Genomic DNA, 21,861 nt, shown 5'->3' on the forward strand with positions numbered 1-21,861 from the left:
AATTGCAGGTAACCTTAGAACAGTGGCAACAGTTTCTCCTTATTTACTCTATCAAACTCCTCACAACTGTGAACACGCCTACTAAATTTCCTCTTAACCTCCTCCGCTCTAAGGAGAACAATCCCCAGTTTCTGTAGTTGCTCCCACGGCTGAGTTGCCTCATCCCAGGCCCCTCGGAGGACCAGCACAATGTTTTCTTCCACCTTTCAACTTAATTATTAGAGCGACACTCAACTGATATAAACTGTGGTCATGCTGTGCTCCCTTTTGTTGGAGGTGTTATCCTTCAGATGGGGTATTAAACTCCAGTCCATCTGCCTCCTACGGGGGATGTAAAGGGTTTCCTGGCTATGCTGTGTGCCATCTACAAGATACACTGCAGCAAGCCACCAGGGTTTCTTCGGCAGAGCCTCCCAAACAAAAGAGTCACATCAGGAAACATTAGGGCAGATCCAGCTTGGTTGAAGAGCTGGGTATTGAAAGGAGGTAAGGGAGGTAGAGAGGTTTAGGAAGGAATTCAGAGCTTAGCGGCCAGGGAACTGAAAATCGGGGATGCACAAGAGGCCATAATTAGAGGAGTGCTGATATCTCGGAGGGTTGTGGGGCTGAGGAGTTTACGAGAGATAGGGAGGACCGGAGCTGTGGAGGGATTTGAAAATAAGGAAGAGATTTTTTAAACTGTGGCGTTGCTTAACTGGGTGCCAATGTGGGTCAGTGGGCACAGAGTTGATGGGTGAATGGAGCTCAGTGAAGTATGGACATAGGCAGCAGGATGGCCTCAAGTTAGTGGAGAGTGCAATAGGGATGCACACACATACGGGCTCACACCAAACACATACACAAGTGCAACACATTTTCACACATACACATAGGTATACCCTCTTAAATTATTGAGATTCACTATGCAAACTGATAAAAAGAACAGTCAGGCAGGTTACAGGCTGCTAATGATGCTAATTGTATCCCAACTTCAATCAGTGCCTTTGCTAACAAAAGGAAGAAAAGAGATGGAATGAGGAGAAGAAAAGGTCCCACAAACATAAGACCATAGTGCTGGTCATTCCAGAAGATTCCAACTACGATCACTCCCACTTCTTCTTTGCCCCATACACGAAGGGACAAACATCAGCTTGGCGACTTGCAATGTGCCTGAGGTATAAAAATGGCAGCATGGTCCATAAACTATTATCATAAAACAGCTTAGGTTGACTGGCAAATGTCACTCAAGGAGATTAAGGGTCAGAAGTCACGACTGCACCACTGACCTCTTCAGTCTCCTATTACCACAGCGTGTAAAAAAAAACACAGCCGATTGGAGATATTCAAAGAGTTTCTCTTTTTGACACTAAAACGAGTGAGAAGCTGTCTCCTTAGATTGTACTGACAGCTATAACAGCGCGTAATTCAGCTCCTCCCGATTCAATCAATGTATGCTGCGGATTCTAATTCACACTCACTCAAGCATCGCTTCACCCTCTCTTTCTCTCTCTCCCTTCTTTTCCTGATTCTTAAACATATCCCTTCCCCCGACATCCCCCCTCTAGTTCAATAAACAATGTTCGACATGTCAAAATATTTATCAGCCCTGCTTTATTGCTCAGCTAACAAATCATTCCCTCTATGTCTTCCTCCCCAGGCAAACAAAACAAAAACTTCCCAACGTATGGTAAATCATCAGGGAGATAAAAATGGAGCTTTGAGGGATCGGTAAATAACCTAGCTCAAAGGCAAAAGCCTCTGGCAGTTAAATGAGTGTGTAAGTGCCCCATCAGAGCTGTGTTACTATTTTAGGGGGGGTGGTGCAGAGGGGGATGTGAGGAAAGGTAAAGCAATTGTGGAAATGATCAGAGGAAAAGATTCTGTCCAATTGTTTAACTTCCACCTAACCCAGTATTCGCTATATGGGAAAAATACTGGTAAACATTTGAGGCCCCCACCTGGTGACAAACAAACTGGCAATGCTCATCTCTTTTAAACCCTTATTCCCTAGTTTTATGTCCAAAGGCAGGCTTGACCCATAGTGCCATAACCTCCACCATGGGTGGGGCAAAAGGCTGGTCCCCAACCCACCCCAGTTAGATCACATCCTGTGTTGTTGGCACCAATCTATCCACACCAACCAATCATAACCACCCACCCCCAAACCCCCTGGAGTCTGAGTTGCTGTGGCGACAGACACTTTTACATGCATGTTGTAGTGCAGAGGTATGGATAGTGATGGTAGAGGCTCCAGTTTCTTTCCATGTCATGGTTGAGCAGGAATCTCTCCCACTCACAATTGATATTCGACCTGTTTGGCTACATTATGAATGCACCTTCCTTGGCCATCAAGTCCTGGAGTGGGACTTGAGCTCAGAGTGGGGATGTTACCCATTGCGCCACAAGACCTCCTCTTATCAGCATTCATCTACTTCTAATACCTTGGCTCCTCCAGGCTATCACACTTTGGGGCTGAGAGGACAGTCAACCTTTGCTTTATCCTCCTTCAAAGTCACTCTCAGATCCAGGGCCACGATGGTGTTGTCATTATCTTAATGAACTAATTTTGATGAAGGGCCAAAAGAGACAGATTTAAGGTGATTGGCAAAAGACCTAACGACGATATGAGGAGAAACATTTTTCAGCAGCGAGAGCTTATGATAAAAAATCTACTGCCTGAAAGGGTGATGGAGACAGGTTCAAACATGGCTTTCAAAAGGGGATTGGATTAGCACCAGAAAGAAAAGATGTCCATCGGTTGTAGAGAGAGGGCAGGAGAGTGTGACTAGCTAAATTGCTCTTGCAAAGAACAGGCATGGACATGACGGCCAAACGATCTCTTTCTGTGCTGTAAATATTCTGTTTTCCTATGATTCTAGTAACCCTGAGGCCCTGAGCTAATAATTCAGCTCAAAATGTGAGATCCAATCCGAGTCTGAGAATTTAAATTCCGGCCAAAAGAGATGTGGTGTCAGTAAAAGTGACCATGAGATTGTTGGATTGTTGTAAGAACCTACCTGGTTTACTGATGTCCTTTAGGGAAGAAAACCTGGGGTCATTACCTGCCCTGGGCCTGTATGTGACTCCAGTCCAACACCAACATGACTAACGTTCTTAGGACAACCAGGGATGGACATCAAACGTCAGCCTTTCCAGTGACATCTACATCTCAAAGATGAGCCACAAAAGCATTTCTCTCTCACTGTGCCTGCTGCCTGTGAATGATGCACTCACACCAGTGTGGGACCATGATCGGCAAGTCAAATGACTTCAGTAGAGAGCAAAATCAGGGAGAGTGTAAACTCAAACCCCTGGGCAAATTAGGCTAAAACCAGGGCTTTCAGTATTAGAACAAGAGTTTTCGATGTTATGGGCAGCGGATGCTTGCGGAGAGTGCCAGTTTACCCCTTGTGCTGTCTGTAAAGGAGGAACCATCCTAAGACTGAGTTAACTGCACCATTACTGCCTTGACAGGGGGATCTGCCGTGTGTGTTTACTATCAGCCTGGCCGCTGTTTGTCAGTGAGAAATTAACTATACCTGAGTGGCACGTGCAGAGCAGTAATACTCAGTGGGACTGTGATCTGTGCACGAATGCTTTAATTTTAATAGACTTACACCTCATTTGGCCTCTGAAGTCCATTGAAGAGTCCCAGAGGAAGGCTGAAATCAGCCCCTGTGTGGCTGCTTCTGGCAGTGTTTATAACAAGCTTTGGATGAGAAGGCTTGATTAGCCTCCGCTGCAAAACAGACACACCTTAACCCCTTCTGTGCTGAATCCATTTCCTCAGCTTGCTTTCTGCCTGGCTTCAGGAGAGTGAATATGAAGCAGAGGATGATAATGATGCACTAGATCGAGTTGGCAGCACAGAAACTAATAGCTGCTTTTTGTATTAATGCTTATGTTCCACACGAGTATCCTTTCATCCCTCTTCATCTCACCCTCTATTCCTTTCTCCCCCTTGTGCTTATCTAGCTTCCCCTCAAATGTGAATTGCTTCAAGTACTCCTTATGGTGAGGTGTCAGCTGTGGCTCAGTTCATAGCACCCTCGCCTTTGAATCAGAAGGTTGTGGGTTCATGTCCCACTCCCGGAAACCAAGAACTGTGAATGTACTCGAAAGAGTTACAATCTGTGACTGTTGATAACTCGAAAGAGTTACTCCTTATGGTAGTGAGTTCCACACCCTTACCATGCCCTGGGTTACAAAGTTTCTTCTGAATTCCCTATTGGATTTATTAGTGATATTTTTATGTTTATGACTCTGAGTTTTAGACTCGCCCACAGACGAAACCATCTTAATACAGATTCCCTTCACATCACATTCCTATTTCTCCTTCTGTGATGCTGTGAGATCTTGTTGGAGGTTCAGTACAAATAGCTGGTTATTGTCACTGTTTTCTATTTGTTATTGTTATCTGAGCTCTACTAGGGATGTGGATCTCACCCTGTTTTATTTTATGGCATCGCCAATTCCATCAATTCATGCACTCAGAGGCAAGGCATTGTGGGAGACCCCAGGTGCACAGTTGGTGATTTTTCCACCAATCAGAGCACAGAAAATCGCACCTAATGCACCTGTAATGACATCCCTGTGACTGCAGCGCTGTACCAAGACTACACGCTCAGCCCTTGACATCATAGCGTGGACAAGGGCAGCAGACACATGGGAACACCAACACCTGGAAGTTCCCCTCCAAACCACTTGCCATCCTGACTTGGAAATATATCGGCCGTTCCTTCACTGTCGCTGGGTCAAAATCCTGGAAATCCCTCCTGAACCGCACTGTGGGTGTACCTACACCACAGGGACTGCAGCGGTTCAAGAAGGTGACTCACCACCACCTTCTCAAGGGCAATTAGGCAAGGGCATTAAAATGCTGGCCTAGCCAGCGATGCCCACATCCCATGAACGAATGAAAAAAAGAAAAACAAACATATTAAAGGGGAAGATAGATAAAGACATGAGGAAGGAAGGAATGGAAGGATATGCTGGGGAGCATAAACATTGGCATAGTTCAGTTAGGCTGTGTGGCCTTAATCTGTGCTAAAAATTCTATTGGTGGCTGGCGTGTTTAGCGGCGTGAGTGAAAAATATGGTGAGAAGGCCAAAAATCAGTTTTACACCGAGGTAAAACCAATTTCTGATTGTCTGCTTCACCCGTCAATGGCGCGCTGTGTTTCCCAGCATCACACATCAGGAATCTCATTTGAATACTTTAGCATCTCTCAGAAACCCTGCTCTTTACAATCATATCCCCCCACACTGGATCATCTGCCCATATCGGCGTGCAATCACACTGACGTGTTTCACAACTGCACATAACCGACGTGCCCCTGGCGAGCTGCACTTTGCTCGCGACTTCGAGGTTTGTTTGCCCACCTTGCTTCGGGCAGCACTCGCGGGCATCAGCGGCAGGCTTCACAGGCAGCACCACATCAGTTTTAGGAGGCGCTAAAGGGCAGATCTCTACCTACCAGACAAGTCATAAGGCAGGGGTGGCTTTTCAACGGCTGCAGGGCTAGGACTTACTTGGGGAAGGGGGAGATGTGGCCTCGGGCAAGGGAAGAGACTGCAGGGTGAGGGCTGTACTGGGGAAGGGGGGTATCCCAGGGTGTGTGTGGGGGGCACTTGTTGATCTGTGCAAGTGGCCTCAAGATGGTGAGGGCTGAGGAAGCAGTCTCCAGAGGAGATGAGGCCAGATGGAGATGTGAGGGTGAGTGTGTGAGAGAGTGAGTGGTGATGACCCTTGAGCTGGCAGTGAGTGAGATGCCAGTGAATGTGTGATGGGCTTGTGAGTGGGTGAGTTTAGAGGATGAGATGGTTGACTTACCCTGGCGGCACAGATGAGATCATTCATCCTCTTTCTACACTGGATGGCCAACCTCTTCTGTGCAGTGTTGGCACTGATCACCACTGCCACCACCTCCCAAGGCAGAGCGGTGAGATTGCTGGACCTCCTGCGGCCAGAGTGGGGGTGGGAGACATCATGGTGGGCCTCCAAAAGCCATTCCGGTGATGGGTCACTGAACTCTTCCTGGTTTTCGCGGCCATGTCTTCACTGGAGCAGTCCTGGGCTGCAGGCATTGAGAACTGTGTGCACGGCTGCAGTTTAGATATGGCACCCGGAGTGAGGAATGGTGAGGTAACGGGGTGGTGGGCGATTCAGAGGCTGGCCCCCAGCGAGACGGCATGTTTCCTGTGGCTGCATAATTAATGAGGTGGGAAGCGGACGATACTGCGTGAAAGCCTACCATTGCAGCCAGCGGGTAAAACCTCGTTTTTGACGCCCGTTATCACACAGTGCAATTATGGGATGATTCTGCCCCATGTGATTCTATGAAATAATAAGTACTTAGGACACACCAGCCAAGGTGAAGGGTGCACACCTTTTGGAACTGTCCTTACCATTTTCTGATGTTGAATATTTTCTAATCTTATGTCTTCAATAATGTCATTAAAAAGAACGGCACTGCGCCTCACACCAGCATGGTTGCACAGAAACCCTTTTGCAGTGAAAGGGCAGTTGCAGGTAACAATGAGCCAGCTCTCTGTGTCTGTCTCGGTTAGGGTTGAAATCCCAGTTGGATGTATTTGGGGAGGTTTCGTCATTGGACTCTCCCACCTTCGCATTCCTGCCATTGGTTGCTCTGCCATCACATACCCAATCGGAAACTGAACAGCGTCTTGGCCAGCTTTTCAAATGCCAGTGGGGTTGGGGCCAGGTGCAGGCTGGTCTGAACATTGCAGTTCCAGAGGCTCTCTCAGGATCCAGATCCCTCCGGGCAGCTTGACCTTTTCACTGCCGGTGACGAGGAAGGAGCAGGAAAGTTGCTCACCTCCAATTCATGGCCTGTGAAGCTCCTTCAGGCATTTGTTAACAGGCCTGAGACAGCAAGGCTGAGATTTTCAAAGGGGAAATTGGCAAAAAGGGTAAATTGGCAAACTCAAAACAATCCGGTGCCCATTAATGCCCAGCTGTCCAGTTCATTGAGGGGACATCAGAAAGTTCCTTTGTTTTCATGGAAAACTTGCATCGGGTCGCACACTGAACCTTTGCTTTGCATCCATGGCCACCTTCTTTCCTGTCAGCGCTGCTGGCGTTTCTAAAGAGCTACCGGCACTATTAAGCAAAGCGGAGGCAAGCCCCGGCGTGACTGACCTCTACCTTTGCCAGTGGGGCCAGGCAGGCAGCTGCATTCTCTTGGAGGCAACTTGATGCCACCGAATAGCTTGTCTCCTGTACAGTTAGGGATTTTACATTTAAAAATAGAGCTGTAAAGTTTTAGACACACTGTCCAGCGTGATGCTTTGTGGAAGACACTTATAGGCTTTGCTGTCCCCAAACATCTGGTGAGGCTCAATCAAGAACAATATAGAAACGCTTTAGGAGTCATCAGAGTTTGTTATGGGCATACAAACCAATTCCAATTTGAGAAGGGAGTCAGGCAGGGATTGTCTCCTGCCACCCGGGCTGTTTAATGCTGTGGGAGTGAAGTTAAGGAGGATGGTGTCGGAAGAGTTACCAGAGAGGTGCGGCTGCATTGAAGGAGGTTGTATATATGGAATCTCAGGTACGCAGATGACACCACACTCAAAGCCAAAACAAAGGAAGCGCTAGAGACTACGGCAAGCCTAGTCAGAAGACACAGTGAGGTCTTATGGGCGGAAGACAAATGAGGCAAAGGCCAGTGTTACAGCTCTACATGGCAATGGGAAAGTCTAGATTGGAAGCACAGAGATAGAGGCAGTGGACAAATTCAAGTATCTTAGCATTATGATAAACATTGAAGAATGAAATCCAGGCTAGATTAGCTACGGCAAGATGTGACCAATGATTTAAGCAGCATCTGGAAGTCCAAAAGCATCAGCGTAATGATGAAAAACCAGCTAGTGCAGTGAATGGTGTGGAGTGGTTTTTTTTATTTCTTCATGGGAAGTGGGCGTCGTTGGCTAGGCCAGCGTTTATTGCCCATCGCTAATTGCCCTCATTCAGGCATTAAAGAGTCTGCCACATTGCTGTGGGTCTGGAGTCATGTGCAGACCAGACCAGATAAGGACTGCAGATGTTCTTCCCTACAGGACATTAGTGAACCAATCAACAATGGTTTCATGGTCATCATCAGACTTTTAATTCCAGATATTTTTAATTTCAAATTTGTCATGATGAGTGTCCCCAGACCATTACCCTGGGTCTCTGGAATACCAGTCCAGCGACAATACCACTGTGCCACTGCATCATTAAGACTATGGTGACAATGAACAAATGAACGAGTGACACAGTCGAGGTGCCGGGTCAGGACCCAGAATACGTCCAGATTTCGGGTTTGGAAACCTGGCTCTTTGTTATCCACTTTAATGATCATTCCCTGTCAGTAAAACAGCTAATATTTTTGGAATTTTTAGATGAAAATGTTCAAAGACAATAAAGCATACATTTGAATTCCCCTGTGATTTTTCTGTCAGGTGTTACTCACAACAGTGTCCTGGAGATTACTCTTAATTTTGTGGAGATGCCAGGGACCCAGGGTAATGCCCTGGGGATGCCCATGGCAGATGGTGAAATTTGAATTTAATAAAAAATCTGGAATTAAAAGTCTAATGATGACCATGAATCCACTGTTGATTGTTGTAAAAACCCATCTTCCTTTAGGGAAGGAAATCTGCCATCCTTACCTGGTCTGGCCTACGTGTGACTCCAGACCCACAGCAATGTGGTTGACTCTTAAAAATAATGCCCTCTGAATAAGGGCAGTTAGAGATGGGCAATAAATGCTGGCCTAGCCAGCGACGCCCGCATCCCATGAATGAATATATTTTAAAAATCGTGGCAGGCTGGCACCCTATTCCCCTATCATCCCCGAGCTCTTATGTACGTACCTAGCTTTCTTTATATGCAAACATCTGATACATCAAGTACTCTATGCGGAAGCTGTAATATATTTTATAAATCTCAGAGTAACGCAAGAGATGACACTGGTTTTTAACTGTGCATGCAACAGGTTTTTTAAAAAATATCTCTGCAATCACAAAATATCTGCACTCATGCTTACAGCTCAGCTTCCAGTAGCTTATATGGTGTCTGTCTACTTATCTCTGAGTCATCGCCCAGGCTTAACCAATCAAGCACAGTGAGCATAGATCAGTTACCAGACTCTCGTAATCAAATGCAGAACAAGTGAACAACTGAACACGACGTCAGCGAGTTTGCTCGACCATTTTAAGAAACCAGTTTTACTTTGTCTAAAATATTTGCGTGGAACAGATAGGACTAAAAAACGTCAAAATAACGTGGAGACCTATAATGAATGATTGACGTTCAGTATGAAATTCAGCACAGCCAGTGCACAGCATGTTTTATCAAGGTCTAAAGATTGAAGAATTTTTCACAGAGTAAAAACCATAGAAATCATAAAAAATTGATGGCACAGAAGGAGGCCATTCGGTCCATCGTGTCAGTGCTGGTTGATGAAGTCTAATCCTACCTTCCTCCACTTTTTCCTGCAGGTCACAGCTCTTCAAGTAGTCATCCAAGTACCTTTTAAACATGGTGAGAGTTTCTGCCTCTACTACCCTTTCAGGCATTTGGTCTCCAGGTTCCTACCCTCTGGGTGAAAAAATGTTTCCTCATCTCCCCTCTAATCCTTCTACCGATTACTTTAAATATATGCCCCCTGGTTTTTGACCCCACTGCAAAGGTAAATAGATCATTCACTAAACCCCTCATAATTATATATACCTCAATTCAGTCTCTCTTCTGTCTCTTCTTTCCAATGAAGGCAACTGCAGCCTATTCACTCTTTTCTCATAGCTAAAACTTCCCAGTCCTGGCAACATCCCCGTACAACACCCTCTCCAGTGCAATCACATCCCTCCTATAATGTGGTGACCAGAACTGTATGCAGTACTCTAGCTGTGAGCTAACTAGTGTTTTATACAATAACCTCCCTGCACTTATGTTCTATGTCCCGGCTTATAAAGAAGAACTCCTCTGATTTTCTTTATAAGAGTGCCTTGGGATCTTTTATGTCCAGCTGAGAGGGAAATGGGACCTCAGATTAATGTCTCATCCAAAAGATGGTACCTCTGATAGTGGAGTGCTCCCTCAGTACTGCACTGCAGTGTCAGCCTGGATTATATACTCAAGTTTCTGTGCTGAGGGCTGGAACCCACGACCTCCCTGACTCACAAGCAAGAGACTAGTTGGAAGACAGGAAGTTGGAGCAATGGTAAGACATAAGGATACAAATTGGACGTAAATGAATAGTGAGATAATGAGAAATAAAATACAGTTTAGCAACTGACAGCAAGAAACTTACAATTTGAGTAAATTTGAGAGTGGAAGAGTAATTGTGAATCAGCAATGGGTTATAATTGCTTCTATTTTTAATAAGCTATGTTTTCAAGTACACCAATTCATACAGTGGGCAGTCTTGTGTTACCTTTTTGCATGTGAGTTAGAATGAGAATAGCAGAAATTGTCCAATCAGTGTCCACTTGCCACAATGCCCATTTTCATACTGTTTAAGCACTGAACACAAAGCAGGCAGCCAATTGCCACTCTAGTAGTTTACTCTTGATGATCAGCAAAGTGGTGAAAGGTGTTATTGGCAGTGCTACCAAGTGGCACTTACTCAGCAATAACCTGCTTCCCGATGCTCAGCTTGGGTTCCGACAAGACCATTCAGCTCCAGACCTCATTACAGCTTTGGTCTAAATATGGACAAAACAAAGAAGCTGAATTCCAGAGGTGAGATGCAAGTGACTGCACTTGACATCAAGGCAGCAAATGGCTGAGTGTGCATGTGTCCTTGTGGAGATGAGGTGCTAACTGGAGGAGGGAGTCCAGGCATCAGACATCAGAAGTTGCTGCTTCTTCAAGTGCCTCTCCAGCATCCCTTTCACAACAGCAGCCTACAAGAGCCAGGAGCTGTTCCACTATCCTCAGTGGGCTGGTAGCTGTTTGTCTTCAATCTGACAAAGCTCCTCAAGGAGATCCATCTCCAGCAATGGGACAAAGCATTCTGTATAACAACGATGGTGAGACTGACAGGTGACACTTGGGCCAAGGCAGCCGAAGACGTTCTGCAGGTGTGAATCTATTCAGAGATGACTCGATTCTCTGTGTCACCTTCTTCTCTATCACATTAACATCCGGCACTCTCAGTTAGGGATGCTGGCCTACTTTTATCCTCACCTAACTCTGCATGTGGACCACCTGAGGATGGCGATTTGCATGCCAGACATTGAAATGCCTCCTCTTTAAGACACACATTGTGCCCTCATGGCCAACCCTGGGCCTTGCAAACTCCAAAAGCTCAGACACCAAGAGGCCCTCAAGGTGCCGAGTCGTTGCTAATAAAGTGCAGACTTCAGCTTCAGTACATCCTGGCTCCTATCCCATTGCCCCCTCAACATTGTCTAAAGCTGCGATGTGCACTTCCAGAGTCTGCTCAAAGGCCCTATGGCTGCCAAATAGGACCATTTGTAATTAGCATCACACATCCCGGCGAGTGCTTAGGTGATGGGACGCACTGCGCTGCATCCCAACATTGTGACCAGAGCTTTGTGGCCACAATACAGACAATTACAGGGTGAGAAATACCCAAGGTTGTAGGTTTGAGCACCAGGGCAATAATGTAGCTGAGAGGAGCAGAACTTCAGCACCTTGAGGTGGCAAGATGCTGCCACTTATTGGTGAGCTCAGCAGAGATACACTCTGAATGTCAGAAATACAGTTGGCAGACAGGAGCGCACACGAGCTCTGAGCTCAGAGTATGAAAACCCTGCCGGAAGACAGAGAGCACATGGAACAAAAACAGAAAATGCTGGAAAAACTCAGTAGGTCTAACAGCATCGGTGGAGAGAGAAACAGAGTTAATGTTTCGAACCTGCATGACCCTTCTTCAGATCTCTGAGATAGGAGAACACCTCTGCCTCAATCTTACACAGCCAAGAATAAACATGACATGACCCTGAAAAGCATATGAACCAGGTTCCTTCCACAAGCACATTTAACATTAAGGTTGAGGCATCACTGCTGTCGAGAATGATTTGGAAAAGGGCCACACACTGTGGTGATATGGAGGCGCACTACATAGACGAGAGGCCCAATGATAGCAACATCGGTGATAAGTGTGGGGAGAGGCCATGGTAATCACACCTGATTGACAGCAACACAGCTCATCATAAAAAGGAGGCATACACAAGAGGAGATGTGAAATGGGAGGGATTCTATTTACAGTTGTGAACGTTATATACATATTGTAAACACCCGTACCACCGTTGTGCTCTTAATTTTTTTTGACTTTCCTAATTCTACCACTACCTCTGGGTTCATAACCGACATCCACAGCGGAGGTGGAGGCAGCCTGCTGACTGCTACGCCCTGTTGTCTATAATGACTTTGGTGGGCATCCTCTGGCAGGCTGAGACCTGGAGGACCCGGCCTGATTTGGGTGTCCTGCAGTGGGGCAGGTAGACACTCCTTGGCCTGTGGAGCTGGAGGTGATGGAGTCACAAGAAGAGGGGATTGGGATTGGCTGGACACTCATGGAGTCACCTGGGTGGATGGCTCCCAGCTGTCCATCTGCTGGTTCTCATCCCTATGCCCGAGGGTCCCTGGCTGACTCCTTGAGGAGAAGGGGCAGCTGGAGTGAGATCTGGGTGTCATACCAACCTCTCGCATGGCCACTGATGGATGCCACCAATGGCTACAGTATTGGTGTGCAGCTCCTGCACCAGTGCAGGAATGATTTCCTGGACCAAGGTCTTCATGGCGGCTGCCATCCTGCCAGTGTTGACCTCGGTGCGTTAGCGTGCTGGCGCTATCACCTCAGCCTGAGCGCAGACGGACTCCTCCATCATCCTTTGCAATCTGAGGAGTGCAGCTGGAATTCCTTCCTGACCTTCCCGTGATTGTCACTGCGGCTCCACCAACTGATTTAGGACAGAGTCCACAGGCTCATCACCTGACTCGGACTCAGACAAATCGTGGACCCCAGCAACCCTCCGAGTACCGGCGACGTCAGACGCCCCTCCCTCCACCTGCTGTGGACCAGATTGCCTGCTGTGCTCACCAGACTGTGACTCCAAATCTGCTCTAGAACTAAGTCCCACTGAGGTATTTGTGCAGACGGTGTGGTGAGTGCTCTTAGGGGGCTTCTGCTGTGGTGTCCTCAGGACCTTCATCTGAGATGTCGTCGGGAATCGAGCTGAGGGCCTGGCTGGTTGAGGCCATTGGGCGCTTGGCTGAGGTCCCTATGAAAGAAAGTAGAGATAATTAGTGCATGGCAGATGACTTTAAAATAGGGCAATGCACTTACAGTATGTCTTCCTGAGGATTGAGCTGGTGCAGGATCCTCATCTGGGTGTTTGCTGCCGACCTCCCCATCGCCACAGGCAAGGTCTGCATCCTCTCCGGCTAGCTCAATGGCTCAGTTTTCGAACTGGGAGAGAATCTTGAGTTCTGGCACTCCACCCCACCCAGGCCTGGGACCTCTCCCTGTGATTTGTGCGATCTTGTCCTGCATGGAGACAGATGGAGAGAGTGTGAGCCAGATGCACACCAGGGCAGATGATAAGCATGCCTGGCACGTGTGGTTAGTGAGGGGAGCCTTGGATGGGATACGGATGAGATCTCCAGAGGAGACAAGCCCAGATGGAGATGTGAGGGTGTGTGTGTGAGAGAGTGAGTGGTGATGTCTCTTGAGCTGGCAGTGAGTGAGATGTCAATGAATGTGTGATGGGCTTGTGAGTGTGAGGGTTGAGAGTGATGAGATGGTTGACTTACCCTAGCAGCACGGATGAGATCATTCATCCTCTTTGTGCACTGGGTGCCTGACCTCTTCTGTGCTGTGTTTGCACTGACCACCTCTGCCACCATCCCCCAAGCCAGATTGGTGAGTGTACAGGACCTCTCGCAGCCATCATGGGAGTAGAGGACATTGTGGTGGGCCTCTACTGTGTACAGCAACCGTTCCAGTGAGGCGTCACTGAATGTGTGGGCTGCCACCTTCTTGGCTTTCAGAGCCATGTCTTCAGTGGAGCAGGTCATGGGCTGCAGACATTGAGAACACTGTGCACGACTGCACTTTAAATACGGTGCCTGGACTGAGGAAACAATGAGCTCACAGTGGGGCGGGCCGATCAGAGGTTTCCTGCCAGTTTTCCGTGCATGCATATTTAATGAGGCAGGAAGTGGATGATATGGTGCGAAAATCTGCCATTGTGGCCGACGGGTAAAATGCCAATTTTCACGCCCACCACCACACTTAATGCATTGAATGGAAAATTCCACCCATTGTTATAGAGCCTTTAACATAATGTCAGGCCCAGTGAAGGCATGTCCTATTCATAAGTATTAACGTAGATTGCACCCTGTATATACTTTTCTGGAACTGTCGTTTATTTTAAAAGAGTGGACACTAAAAAGACTATTAAAATGGCTGTTGAGGGTTAGGCGACTTCTGCAATTTCTACAGACTACCTCAAGTTCCCAGAAAGTTCCTACCTGAATGCCTATGGGTGGAGTACACAACCTTTGGATGGACCCACCAAGATGAATACTATCTGGGGATTTACACCTGCTATTGTTTGTGGATTCACCAAAACAAAAGTCCAGACATCATATCTCTGAATTTAAACCTTAACAGTGACAGCTGCGCAGAAACCAATTCATCCTGAGTAAGTGTGAAGAACTCATCCATTACCCCATCTTGTAGCCATGGTTTCAGTCTTCCAGATCATTCTGGGTGGACAATAGAAGGTGGTCATGTGACCAAAACTGTTTTCAGATAATGAATTGTATTGATCTCAAGACTCATGAGAGAAACTCAAACAGACTACAGCGACTACCAGCTGCAGAACATCAGCTTCATAAAAGGCAGTAGGTGCATGCCTTTTCAAAACCTGGAGGCTGCTATATCTAAAAAGTCTCTGAGCCTGATTCCTATTCCAAGTCCACCTCTAAAGAAACTAGGTATCTTGGTAAGAAGAAACTAAAAGTGACTAACCTTACGACCTGCTGAACATCCATCTCGTACAGGGAATCCTGCAATAATCCCTGCAGTTACAAAACTACCTTTTCAGAATAAGAATGCTGCCTTCACTGGGCCCACGATGACTATTTTCCTGTGGTAAGCCAGACATGTGACTGATGAACTATTCTTTTGTTTGCAACTTGTAAAAGTGCACTATTCTCTTGAACTGTATCTTTCTTGCTTGTGTGTGTATGTGGATGTGCGCGTACGCGCGCATATGTGTGTGGGTTACATAGTGTTTAGCTTTCAGGGTGAATGCATGAATAAATAACCCTCTTTATTTAGACCCATGAAAGCTTGCTGCTGTTATTTAAAACGACCACACATTCCGAGGGCTAAGAAACACACACATCTTTCCTTCCAGCACCACACTGATTACGGACAGTAAGGGAAAAGGATTCAGTTCTCTTGAACCATGGCTATTACAGAATTGGGTGCTGCATCTGGGATATGAACCAATTGGACTAAAACGAGCCAAATCTGACATTAAAGCATAAATAGGAAGCAAAGGGGAAAGTTCAGTAGCTGAATTTGTTTCTTTAAAACAAAGGGACTACAGCAGCAGGTTTCATGTATTTATACTAGAAGGTAGAATGGTTAGCTTTAGTGTGAAATCATTCGGAGAACTGGAGGATTTAACTATGATAGTTAAAAATGAGCAGTTTAAAGCAGCAGTTGACCAGGCGGGACTTACCGTGAAAAACGGGCACAGAGACCCGAGGTGTTAAAAATGTATTTCGACCTCACCGCAGAATGGGAACAGGCAGAAGGTGTAGAACCTAAAGCGGACGAGGTTACCTTAGCCAAAATTCGCCTACACGAGCAAAGGCTGCAGTTAGAGTTTCGGGCAAGAAAAGAGGAAAGGGGAAGGCAGAAGGAAAGGGAGGAAAGAGAATTCCAAGAGAAAGACAGAGAGGGAGAATTAAAATTGAAGGCAAATGGAATGTTGGCGTTTATTCCAAGGGGGATGGAGTATAAAAGTGGGGAAGTTTTATTGCAGCTGTACAAGCCATTGGTACCACCACGTCTGGAATTTGAAAAAAAAATGTCATTTCATTAGAAACAGTTCAGAAAAGGTTCACTTGACTCATTCCTGGGATGAGGGGCTTATCTTATGAGGAAAGGTTGAACAGGTTGGCCCACACCCATTGGAGTTTAGAAAAATGAGAGGTGATCTTATTGAAACATAAGATCCGGAGGGGATTTGATAGATTAAATACCATGATGTTTCCACTTGTGGGAGAGACTGAAACTGGAGGACACAGTTTAATAATAAAAGGTCTACGATTTAAGAAAGAGATGAGGAGAATATTTTTTCCTCTCAGATGGTTGTTAGTCTGTGGAATTCTCTTCCTCAGAGATGCACTGGAAGCTGGGTCATTGAATTTTTTCAAGGCAGAGTTAGACAGATTTTATCATAAGACAAGAGAGTCAAGGGTTATGGAGGGCAGGTGGCAAAGTGGAGTTGGGACCACAACCAGATCAGTTATGGTCTTACTGAATGGCGGAGCAGGCTCGAAGGGCTGAATGGCCTACTCCTGCTCCGAAGTCTTATGTTCCTATGTTCCTAATTTCAGAGGAAAGAAGAAGAGAGCGCGAATTCCAAAGAGAAAAAGTTGGGGTGGAATTATAAGCATAAAAGGGCGATGAAATAAGGCAGGCTGAATTAGCTCGGGAGAAAGTGTCCTTATGTAGTGGAGAAACTGCTGGTGATTCAGAGACAAGCTTTGGGTTTTTAAATTAGTCCCAATGAGCTCCCAAAGTTGAAGAAGATGACATTGAAACATTCTTCACATCCTCAGAGAAGCTGGCAGGTCAGTTAAAGTGGCCGGAAGAGGTTTGGACACTCCTAATGCAGGGTCAGTTAACAGGGAAAGCTCACACCTTTAATTCCCTGTTGCCTGCATAGAAATCTGCAAGCTGTGAACAGATGAAAAATGCTATCCTGAGTGCTTTTGAGTTAGTGCCAGCAGCATACCGCCGAGATTTAGGGATTCTTGCCAAAAAGCCCACTCAAACCTTCCTTGAATTTGAAAGGATTAACAGCTTGCACTTGACCGATGGGTGTTAGCACTCAAGGTTGACCACGTGTACGAGAGATTAAGAGAAATAATCTGGTTAGAGGGGTTCAGAGGTCACCTCTTGTACAACTGTTTAACCCATATGGAAGAACTAAGAGTTTTAAAAGCCAAGGTAGCCGCCATCATAGCAGATGACCTTGAATTGACCCACAAACCTCTAACACAAAATAAACTTGGGTTCAATGACTCTTACAAGCTGGGGAGATATAGAGTGGAGGTAGATGAAGCCAAAGCAGGTTCCAGAAGAAAAGGAGAGTAGGGGAAGGAGAACCTGATCAGTCTCCCACTTTCAATACAAAGACCTCGATGGTAAACCAGCAGAAGCCTGCCCTGTGTGCCTTCAGTGTGAGAAACCTGGACACAGAAAGGAGAATTGCTGGCATTACCATGGCTGTCCAACAGGGCAGCCAAGACACTGTATGTAGCCATTAGGGTAGTGAACTTGAGCTCAGATGTAAGTGGGGAGGGCCAGAGTTTTTTGCACAAAGCAAAAATGATTCTTTTTGTATCCCAGGTCCTGAGAAAAGAGATATCCACCTCCAAGGACACTGGCTGTCTTCAAATCCTACTTGTAGCAAAGGTTGCAGAGATGTCACCTGAAAGCAGGACAAATACCATAGTGTTGGTAAAAGGGCTTACAGGCAAGTGCTAGAAGGTTCCCGTAGGTAAAATATACCTGTGGAGTAAGTTGGTCATCAGGGTAGTGACAGTTGGGGTCCCAGAGGACATGGGACAGATTGGGGAAAAACCCACCCCTGAAGTAGGGAAAAGGGGAAGATTACATGCACTAAGACAATTAGCACTTGTGGTAACCACAAGAAAAATATAAGTGCATTACCCACTAAAGTATCAAAGGGTCAAGCTCAAATTTCAAGTCACACCAAACCCAGCAATTTAGCTTCAGATCCCACTGAAGACGAGGTGCAGGAGGTGAATTCAAACACCCTACAGGGTTTTTAAAGCAGTTCACCACCCACAATCAACCTAGGAATGAGAATAATCAAGGGGCCAGAACCTGACCTATCTAACCCATGGGGTTGTGGAAGTGGTCACTGAAGGTTTAAAAGATGTTCAAGCAGTGCAACCTCGCAGTCAGAGAAACTTTCATAGTACAAGCATTTCTCTTCAACAGCCTGTGAAAGTTGACTCCTTCCAGGACTGCGGAGGTAAACTTGAACCTCCACTAACCCCACCGTTCACCAAAAGTCACATATCCATTGGCGGTAAAGTTACCCAAAGCACTGCAATCAAATGATAATAAAAATCCTAGCCCGCTTGACAAAACATAACTTGGAGTTTTAAAAGGGAAACAGGGATAGAACACGTTAGATCCCTGAGCACAAGCCTTCTTAAAGCCAGACCCCAAAGTCCGAAGCAATTTGATTATAGCTGTGCCTCATCCAACAAGGATGATGAGAAACCTGAGTTTGATAAAAGGCTGTTATAGACAAAGCGAGCCATAGTAAGTACAAAATGATTGTTTAGATGTTAGAATGAGAATGTGCAGAATGTGTGGTTGTATTTCTCTTGCTTTACTATGAAAGTTTCACTGGAGTTTAGAAGAATGAGAGGGGACCTGAGTGAAACATATAAAATTCTAACAGGGATAGACAGACTAGATACAGGGAGGATGTTCCCCCTGGTTGGGAGTCTAGAGCCAGGGGCCACATTCTCAGGACACGGGGCAGGTCAGTTAGGCCTGAGATGAGGAAAAATGTCTTCACTCAGAGAGTGGTTATCCTGTGGAATTCTCTACCACAGAAGGCTATGGAGGCCAGGTCACTGAGTATATTCAAGAAAGAAATTGATAATTTTTGGATATTAGGGGCATCAAGGGGTATGGAGAGAAAGCAGGAATATGGCGTTGAGATAGAGGATCAGCCATGATCATATTGAATGGCGGAGCAGGCTTGAAGGGCCGAATGGCCTACTCCTCCTAGTTTATATGTTTCTATGAATGTCTATGAGTGGAGTGCTCTCCCTTGACGAATACCATCTGTGGAATTTACACTTGCTATTGTTTGTGGATTTACCAAAAACTCAATTCCAAACTTCATGGCACTGATATTCCTGTCAGTGTTGGAGAAGGCATGTCTGATGCTGACTGTGATTTAATCTGCCCATTTACCATTTTACTTTGGAGCTTTTGTACCTTCCAATGCTGACTCTGGCTGGGACACAGGGATGAACAGAATCAGGAGACAAGTTGTTGAGTATAATTCCCATGCAGCCATGGTTTTCCCCCCCATTTCATCACAGGCTGAAGACACACCCCTTAAAGTCTGTCTTCAGTTCAGTGATTTATATTGTTTCAAATGGAGCTGTCAACCTGTGAAAGTGCAGAGACTCACACCCCTGACAATGCTCACCCCCTCACACTGACAGCATTCATTTCCTTCCTAACCTCCCAACAGTGTTAACCACCTCCCTCATCCCTGACAATGTTCAGCTACTGCCCCCCCCACCCCCCACCCCACTCAGCTATGCTGACTCTCCTGACATAATTAGTTTAAACCCTCTCCAACAGCACTAACAAACTACCTCACAAGAGCATTACTTCCAGCTCTGTTGACATGCAACCTAGGCAGCCTGGATAGGTTCCACCTCCCCCAGAACTGGGCCCAGGAATTGAAAGCACTCCCTTTTCTATCATTTCTCTAGCCATGCATTTGCTTGCTCTAGCTTCCTATTTTCATACTCGTTTGCCTGTTGCACTGGGAGCAATCCAGAGATTACTAACCTTCAGGTCCTGCTTATTAATCTTTCCTCTACCTTCCTAAAAAAAATCTGCATAACCTCATCACTCTTTTTACTTATGTTGTTGGTACCAATATACACCCTTTGGCTGATTACCTGTCCTCCTCAGGATGTTCCGTATCCTCTCAGTGACATCCTGGACCCTGGCACCAGGGACTCAGCCTACCATCCTGAAATTACTCTGTGACTGGAGAAATGTCTGTCTATTCCCCTAACTGTGGGATACCTTATTACTTTTCCAATCTTCCTCCTCCCTCCTGCGCAACTGTGCCACCTGTGCTGCTGTGAACTAGGCTCTGGATGTGCTCCCAAGATGAACTATCTCCCTCACCAGTATTCAGGACTGAATGCCTGTTGGAGAGCAAGGTGCATGATCTGCCTGGTCCTCCTTGACTGTCTGGCAGTCACCCATTCTCTTTCCTCCTGCATAGTCTTAAGTGAGCACCTCCAAAAATGTGTTATCCACATTGCTCCCAGCCTCATGGATATACCACAGTGACTCCAGCTGCTGCTCATGCTCTGAAATCTAGAGTTTAAGCTCCTCCAGCTGACACCACTTTCCACACATCTGGTTATTCGGGATACGAGAAGGGTCATGCAGTTCCCACGTGGGACAGGATGTGCATATAACAGGACTGAGGTGCCCTGCCATGCCTCTATTTAGTAGGTTAATTAACTAAACTTAGCAGAAATAAACTAAAGAATTAAAGGGTTCAAAATGAATGAAAAACTAAAAAAAAATCACTCACCAGCTGTTTATAACCTTTCTTTGTACTTTTTTTTCAACGCACTCCCTGATGCTTGCTCTCACACCTCAGTTCCTGACCATTTTTCTGCTCTGCCCCCACATGAATGACATGTTGAGCTAAGGCTCTGTTTGTCCTCTGGGATAGACGTGCAAAATCCAATGGCATTCTTCAAAGAAGAGCAGGAGAGCTCTCCGTGGTTTTTTGGCCAACCCTCACCCACAGTTAACACTGCCAAAAATCCAGCCTTACTGTTTCTTATAGGATAAAAGCAAAACACTGCGGATGCTGGAAATCTGAAGTAAAAACAGAAGATGCTGGGAAATCTCAGCAGGTGTGGCATTATCTATGGAGAGAGAAACAGAGTTAATGCTTCGAATCCGTATGACTCTTCTTCAGAGCAGAGTTTTTCCAGCACTTTCTGTTTTCTATACGATCTTTCTATGTGCAAATTGGCCATTCTCGTCCTCTACGTTACAACACTGAATGTACTTCAAAAACGCCTCCTCAGCTCTAAATTGCTTAGGGTCATGTTCTCCAGAGTTAGAATGCCTTCGCTTGGTGAAAATAAAACTTGCACAAAAGGACGATACTTTCCATGAAGTTACTGCATCGGCCTTGGCCCTGCCCAACATGGTCGAAGCCCAAAGCGAGAACTACAGGATGGTAATTTTCAATTTCTTCATCCGTGTGTGGCTTGTGTCTCAGGGGCTCCGCATTGTATTTTCATCATGTTCTCAAACCTGTGTCGTGAGTTTCAGAAATGGATTTGTTCTGTTTTTCTGAAGCTGAATTAGTGCCTCAGCCACATAGGATTGGAAGGAAATTGACAATGACAGATGCACAATGCAATTTCATAAACCCCCTTTGAGCTTTCCATTTCATAAGTCAATCCGTTCCTGCTGCTAAAGTTTGCTTTGTCTTTTAGGTGTTCTGGTGCGTTGCAATTTCTCTAAGGTCTGCGTCGGTGCAAAATAAGCGTGCAGGCTTCTCACTGAGGGGAAACAGAAAACTATTCAGCTCATTCAAGTGGCTAGTTAGAAGAGAATGAAACACTTTATTCCATCAGTGATGAAGATCTGATGACTGACAAGTTAACAAGCTATAAGATTTACCTTACATATTGGCCTCGAAATAACATGAGATGCAAGGACACAAAAGCTTAATACATTAGTTTGAGGTTCCTTTCTTCATTATTTGTTCTCAATATGTGTGTGTGCCTTACGGAGGGCTGCATTTATTGCCTATCGCTAATAG

Source organism: Cetorhinus maximus, chromosome 27, assembly GCF_964194155.1.
Source record: "Cetorhinus maximus chromosome 27, sCetMax3.hap1.1, whole genome shotgun sequence".
NCBI classification, from domain to species: Eukaryota; Metazoa; Chordata; class Chondrichthyes; order Lamniformes; family Cetorhinidae; genus Cetorhinus; species Cetorhinus maximus.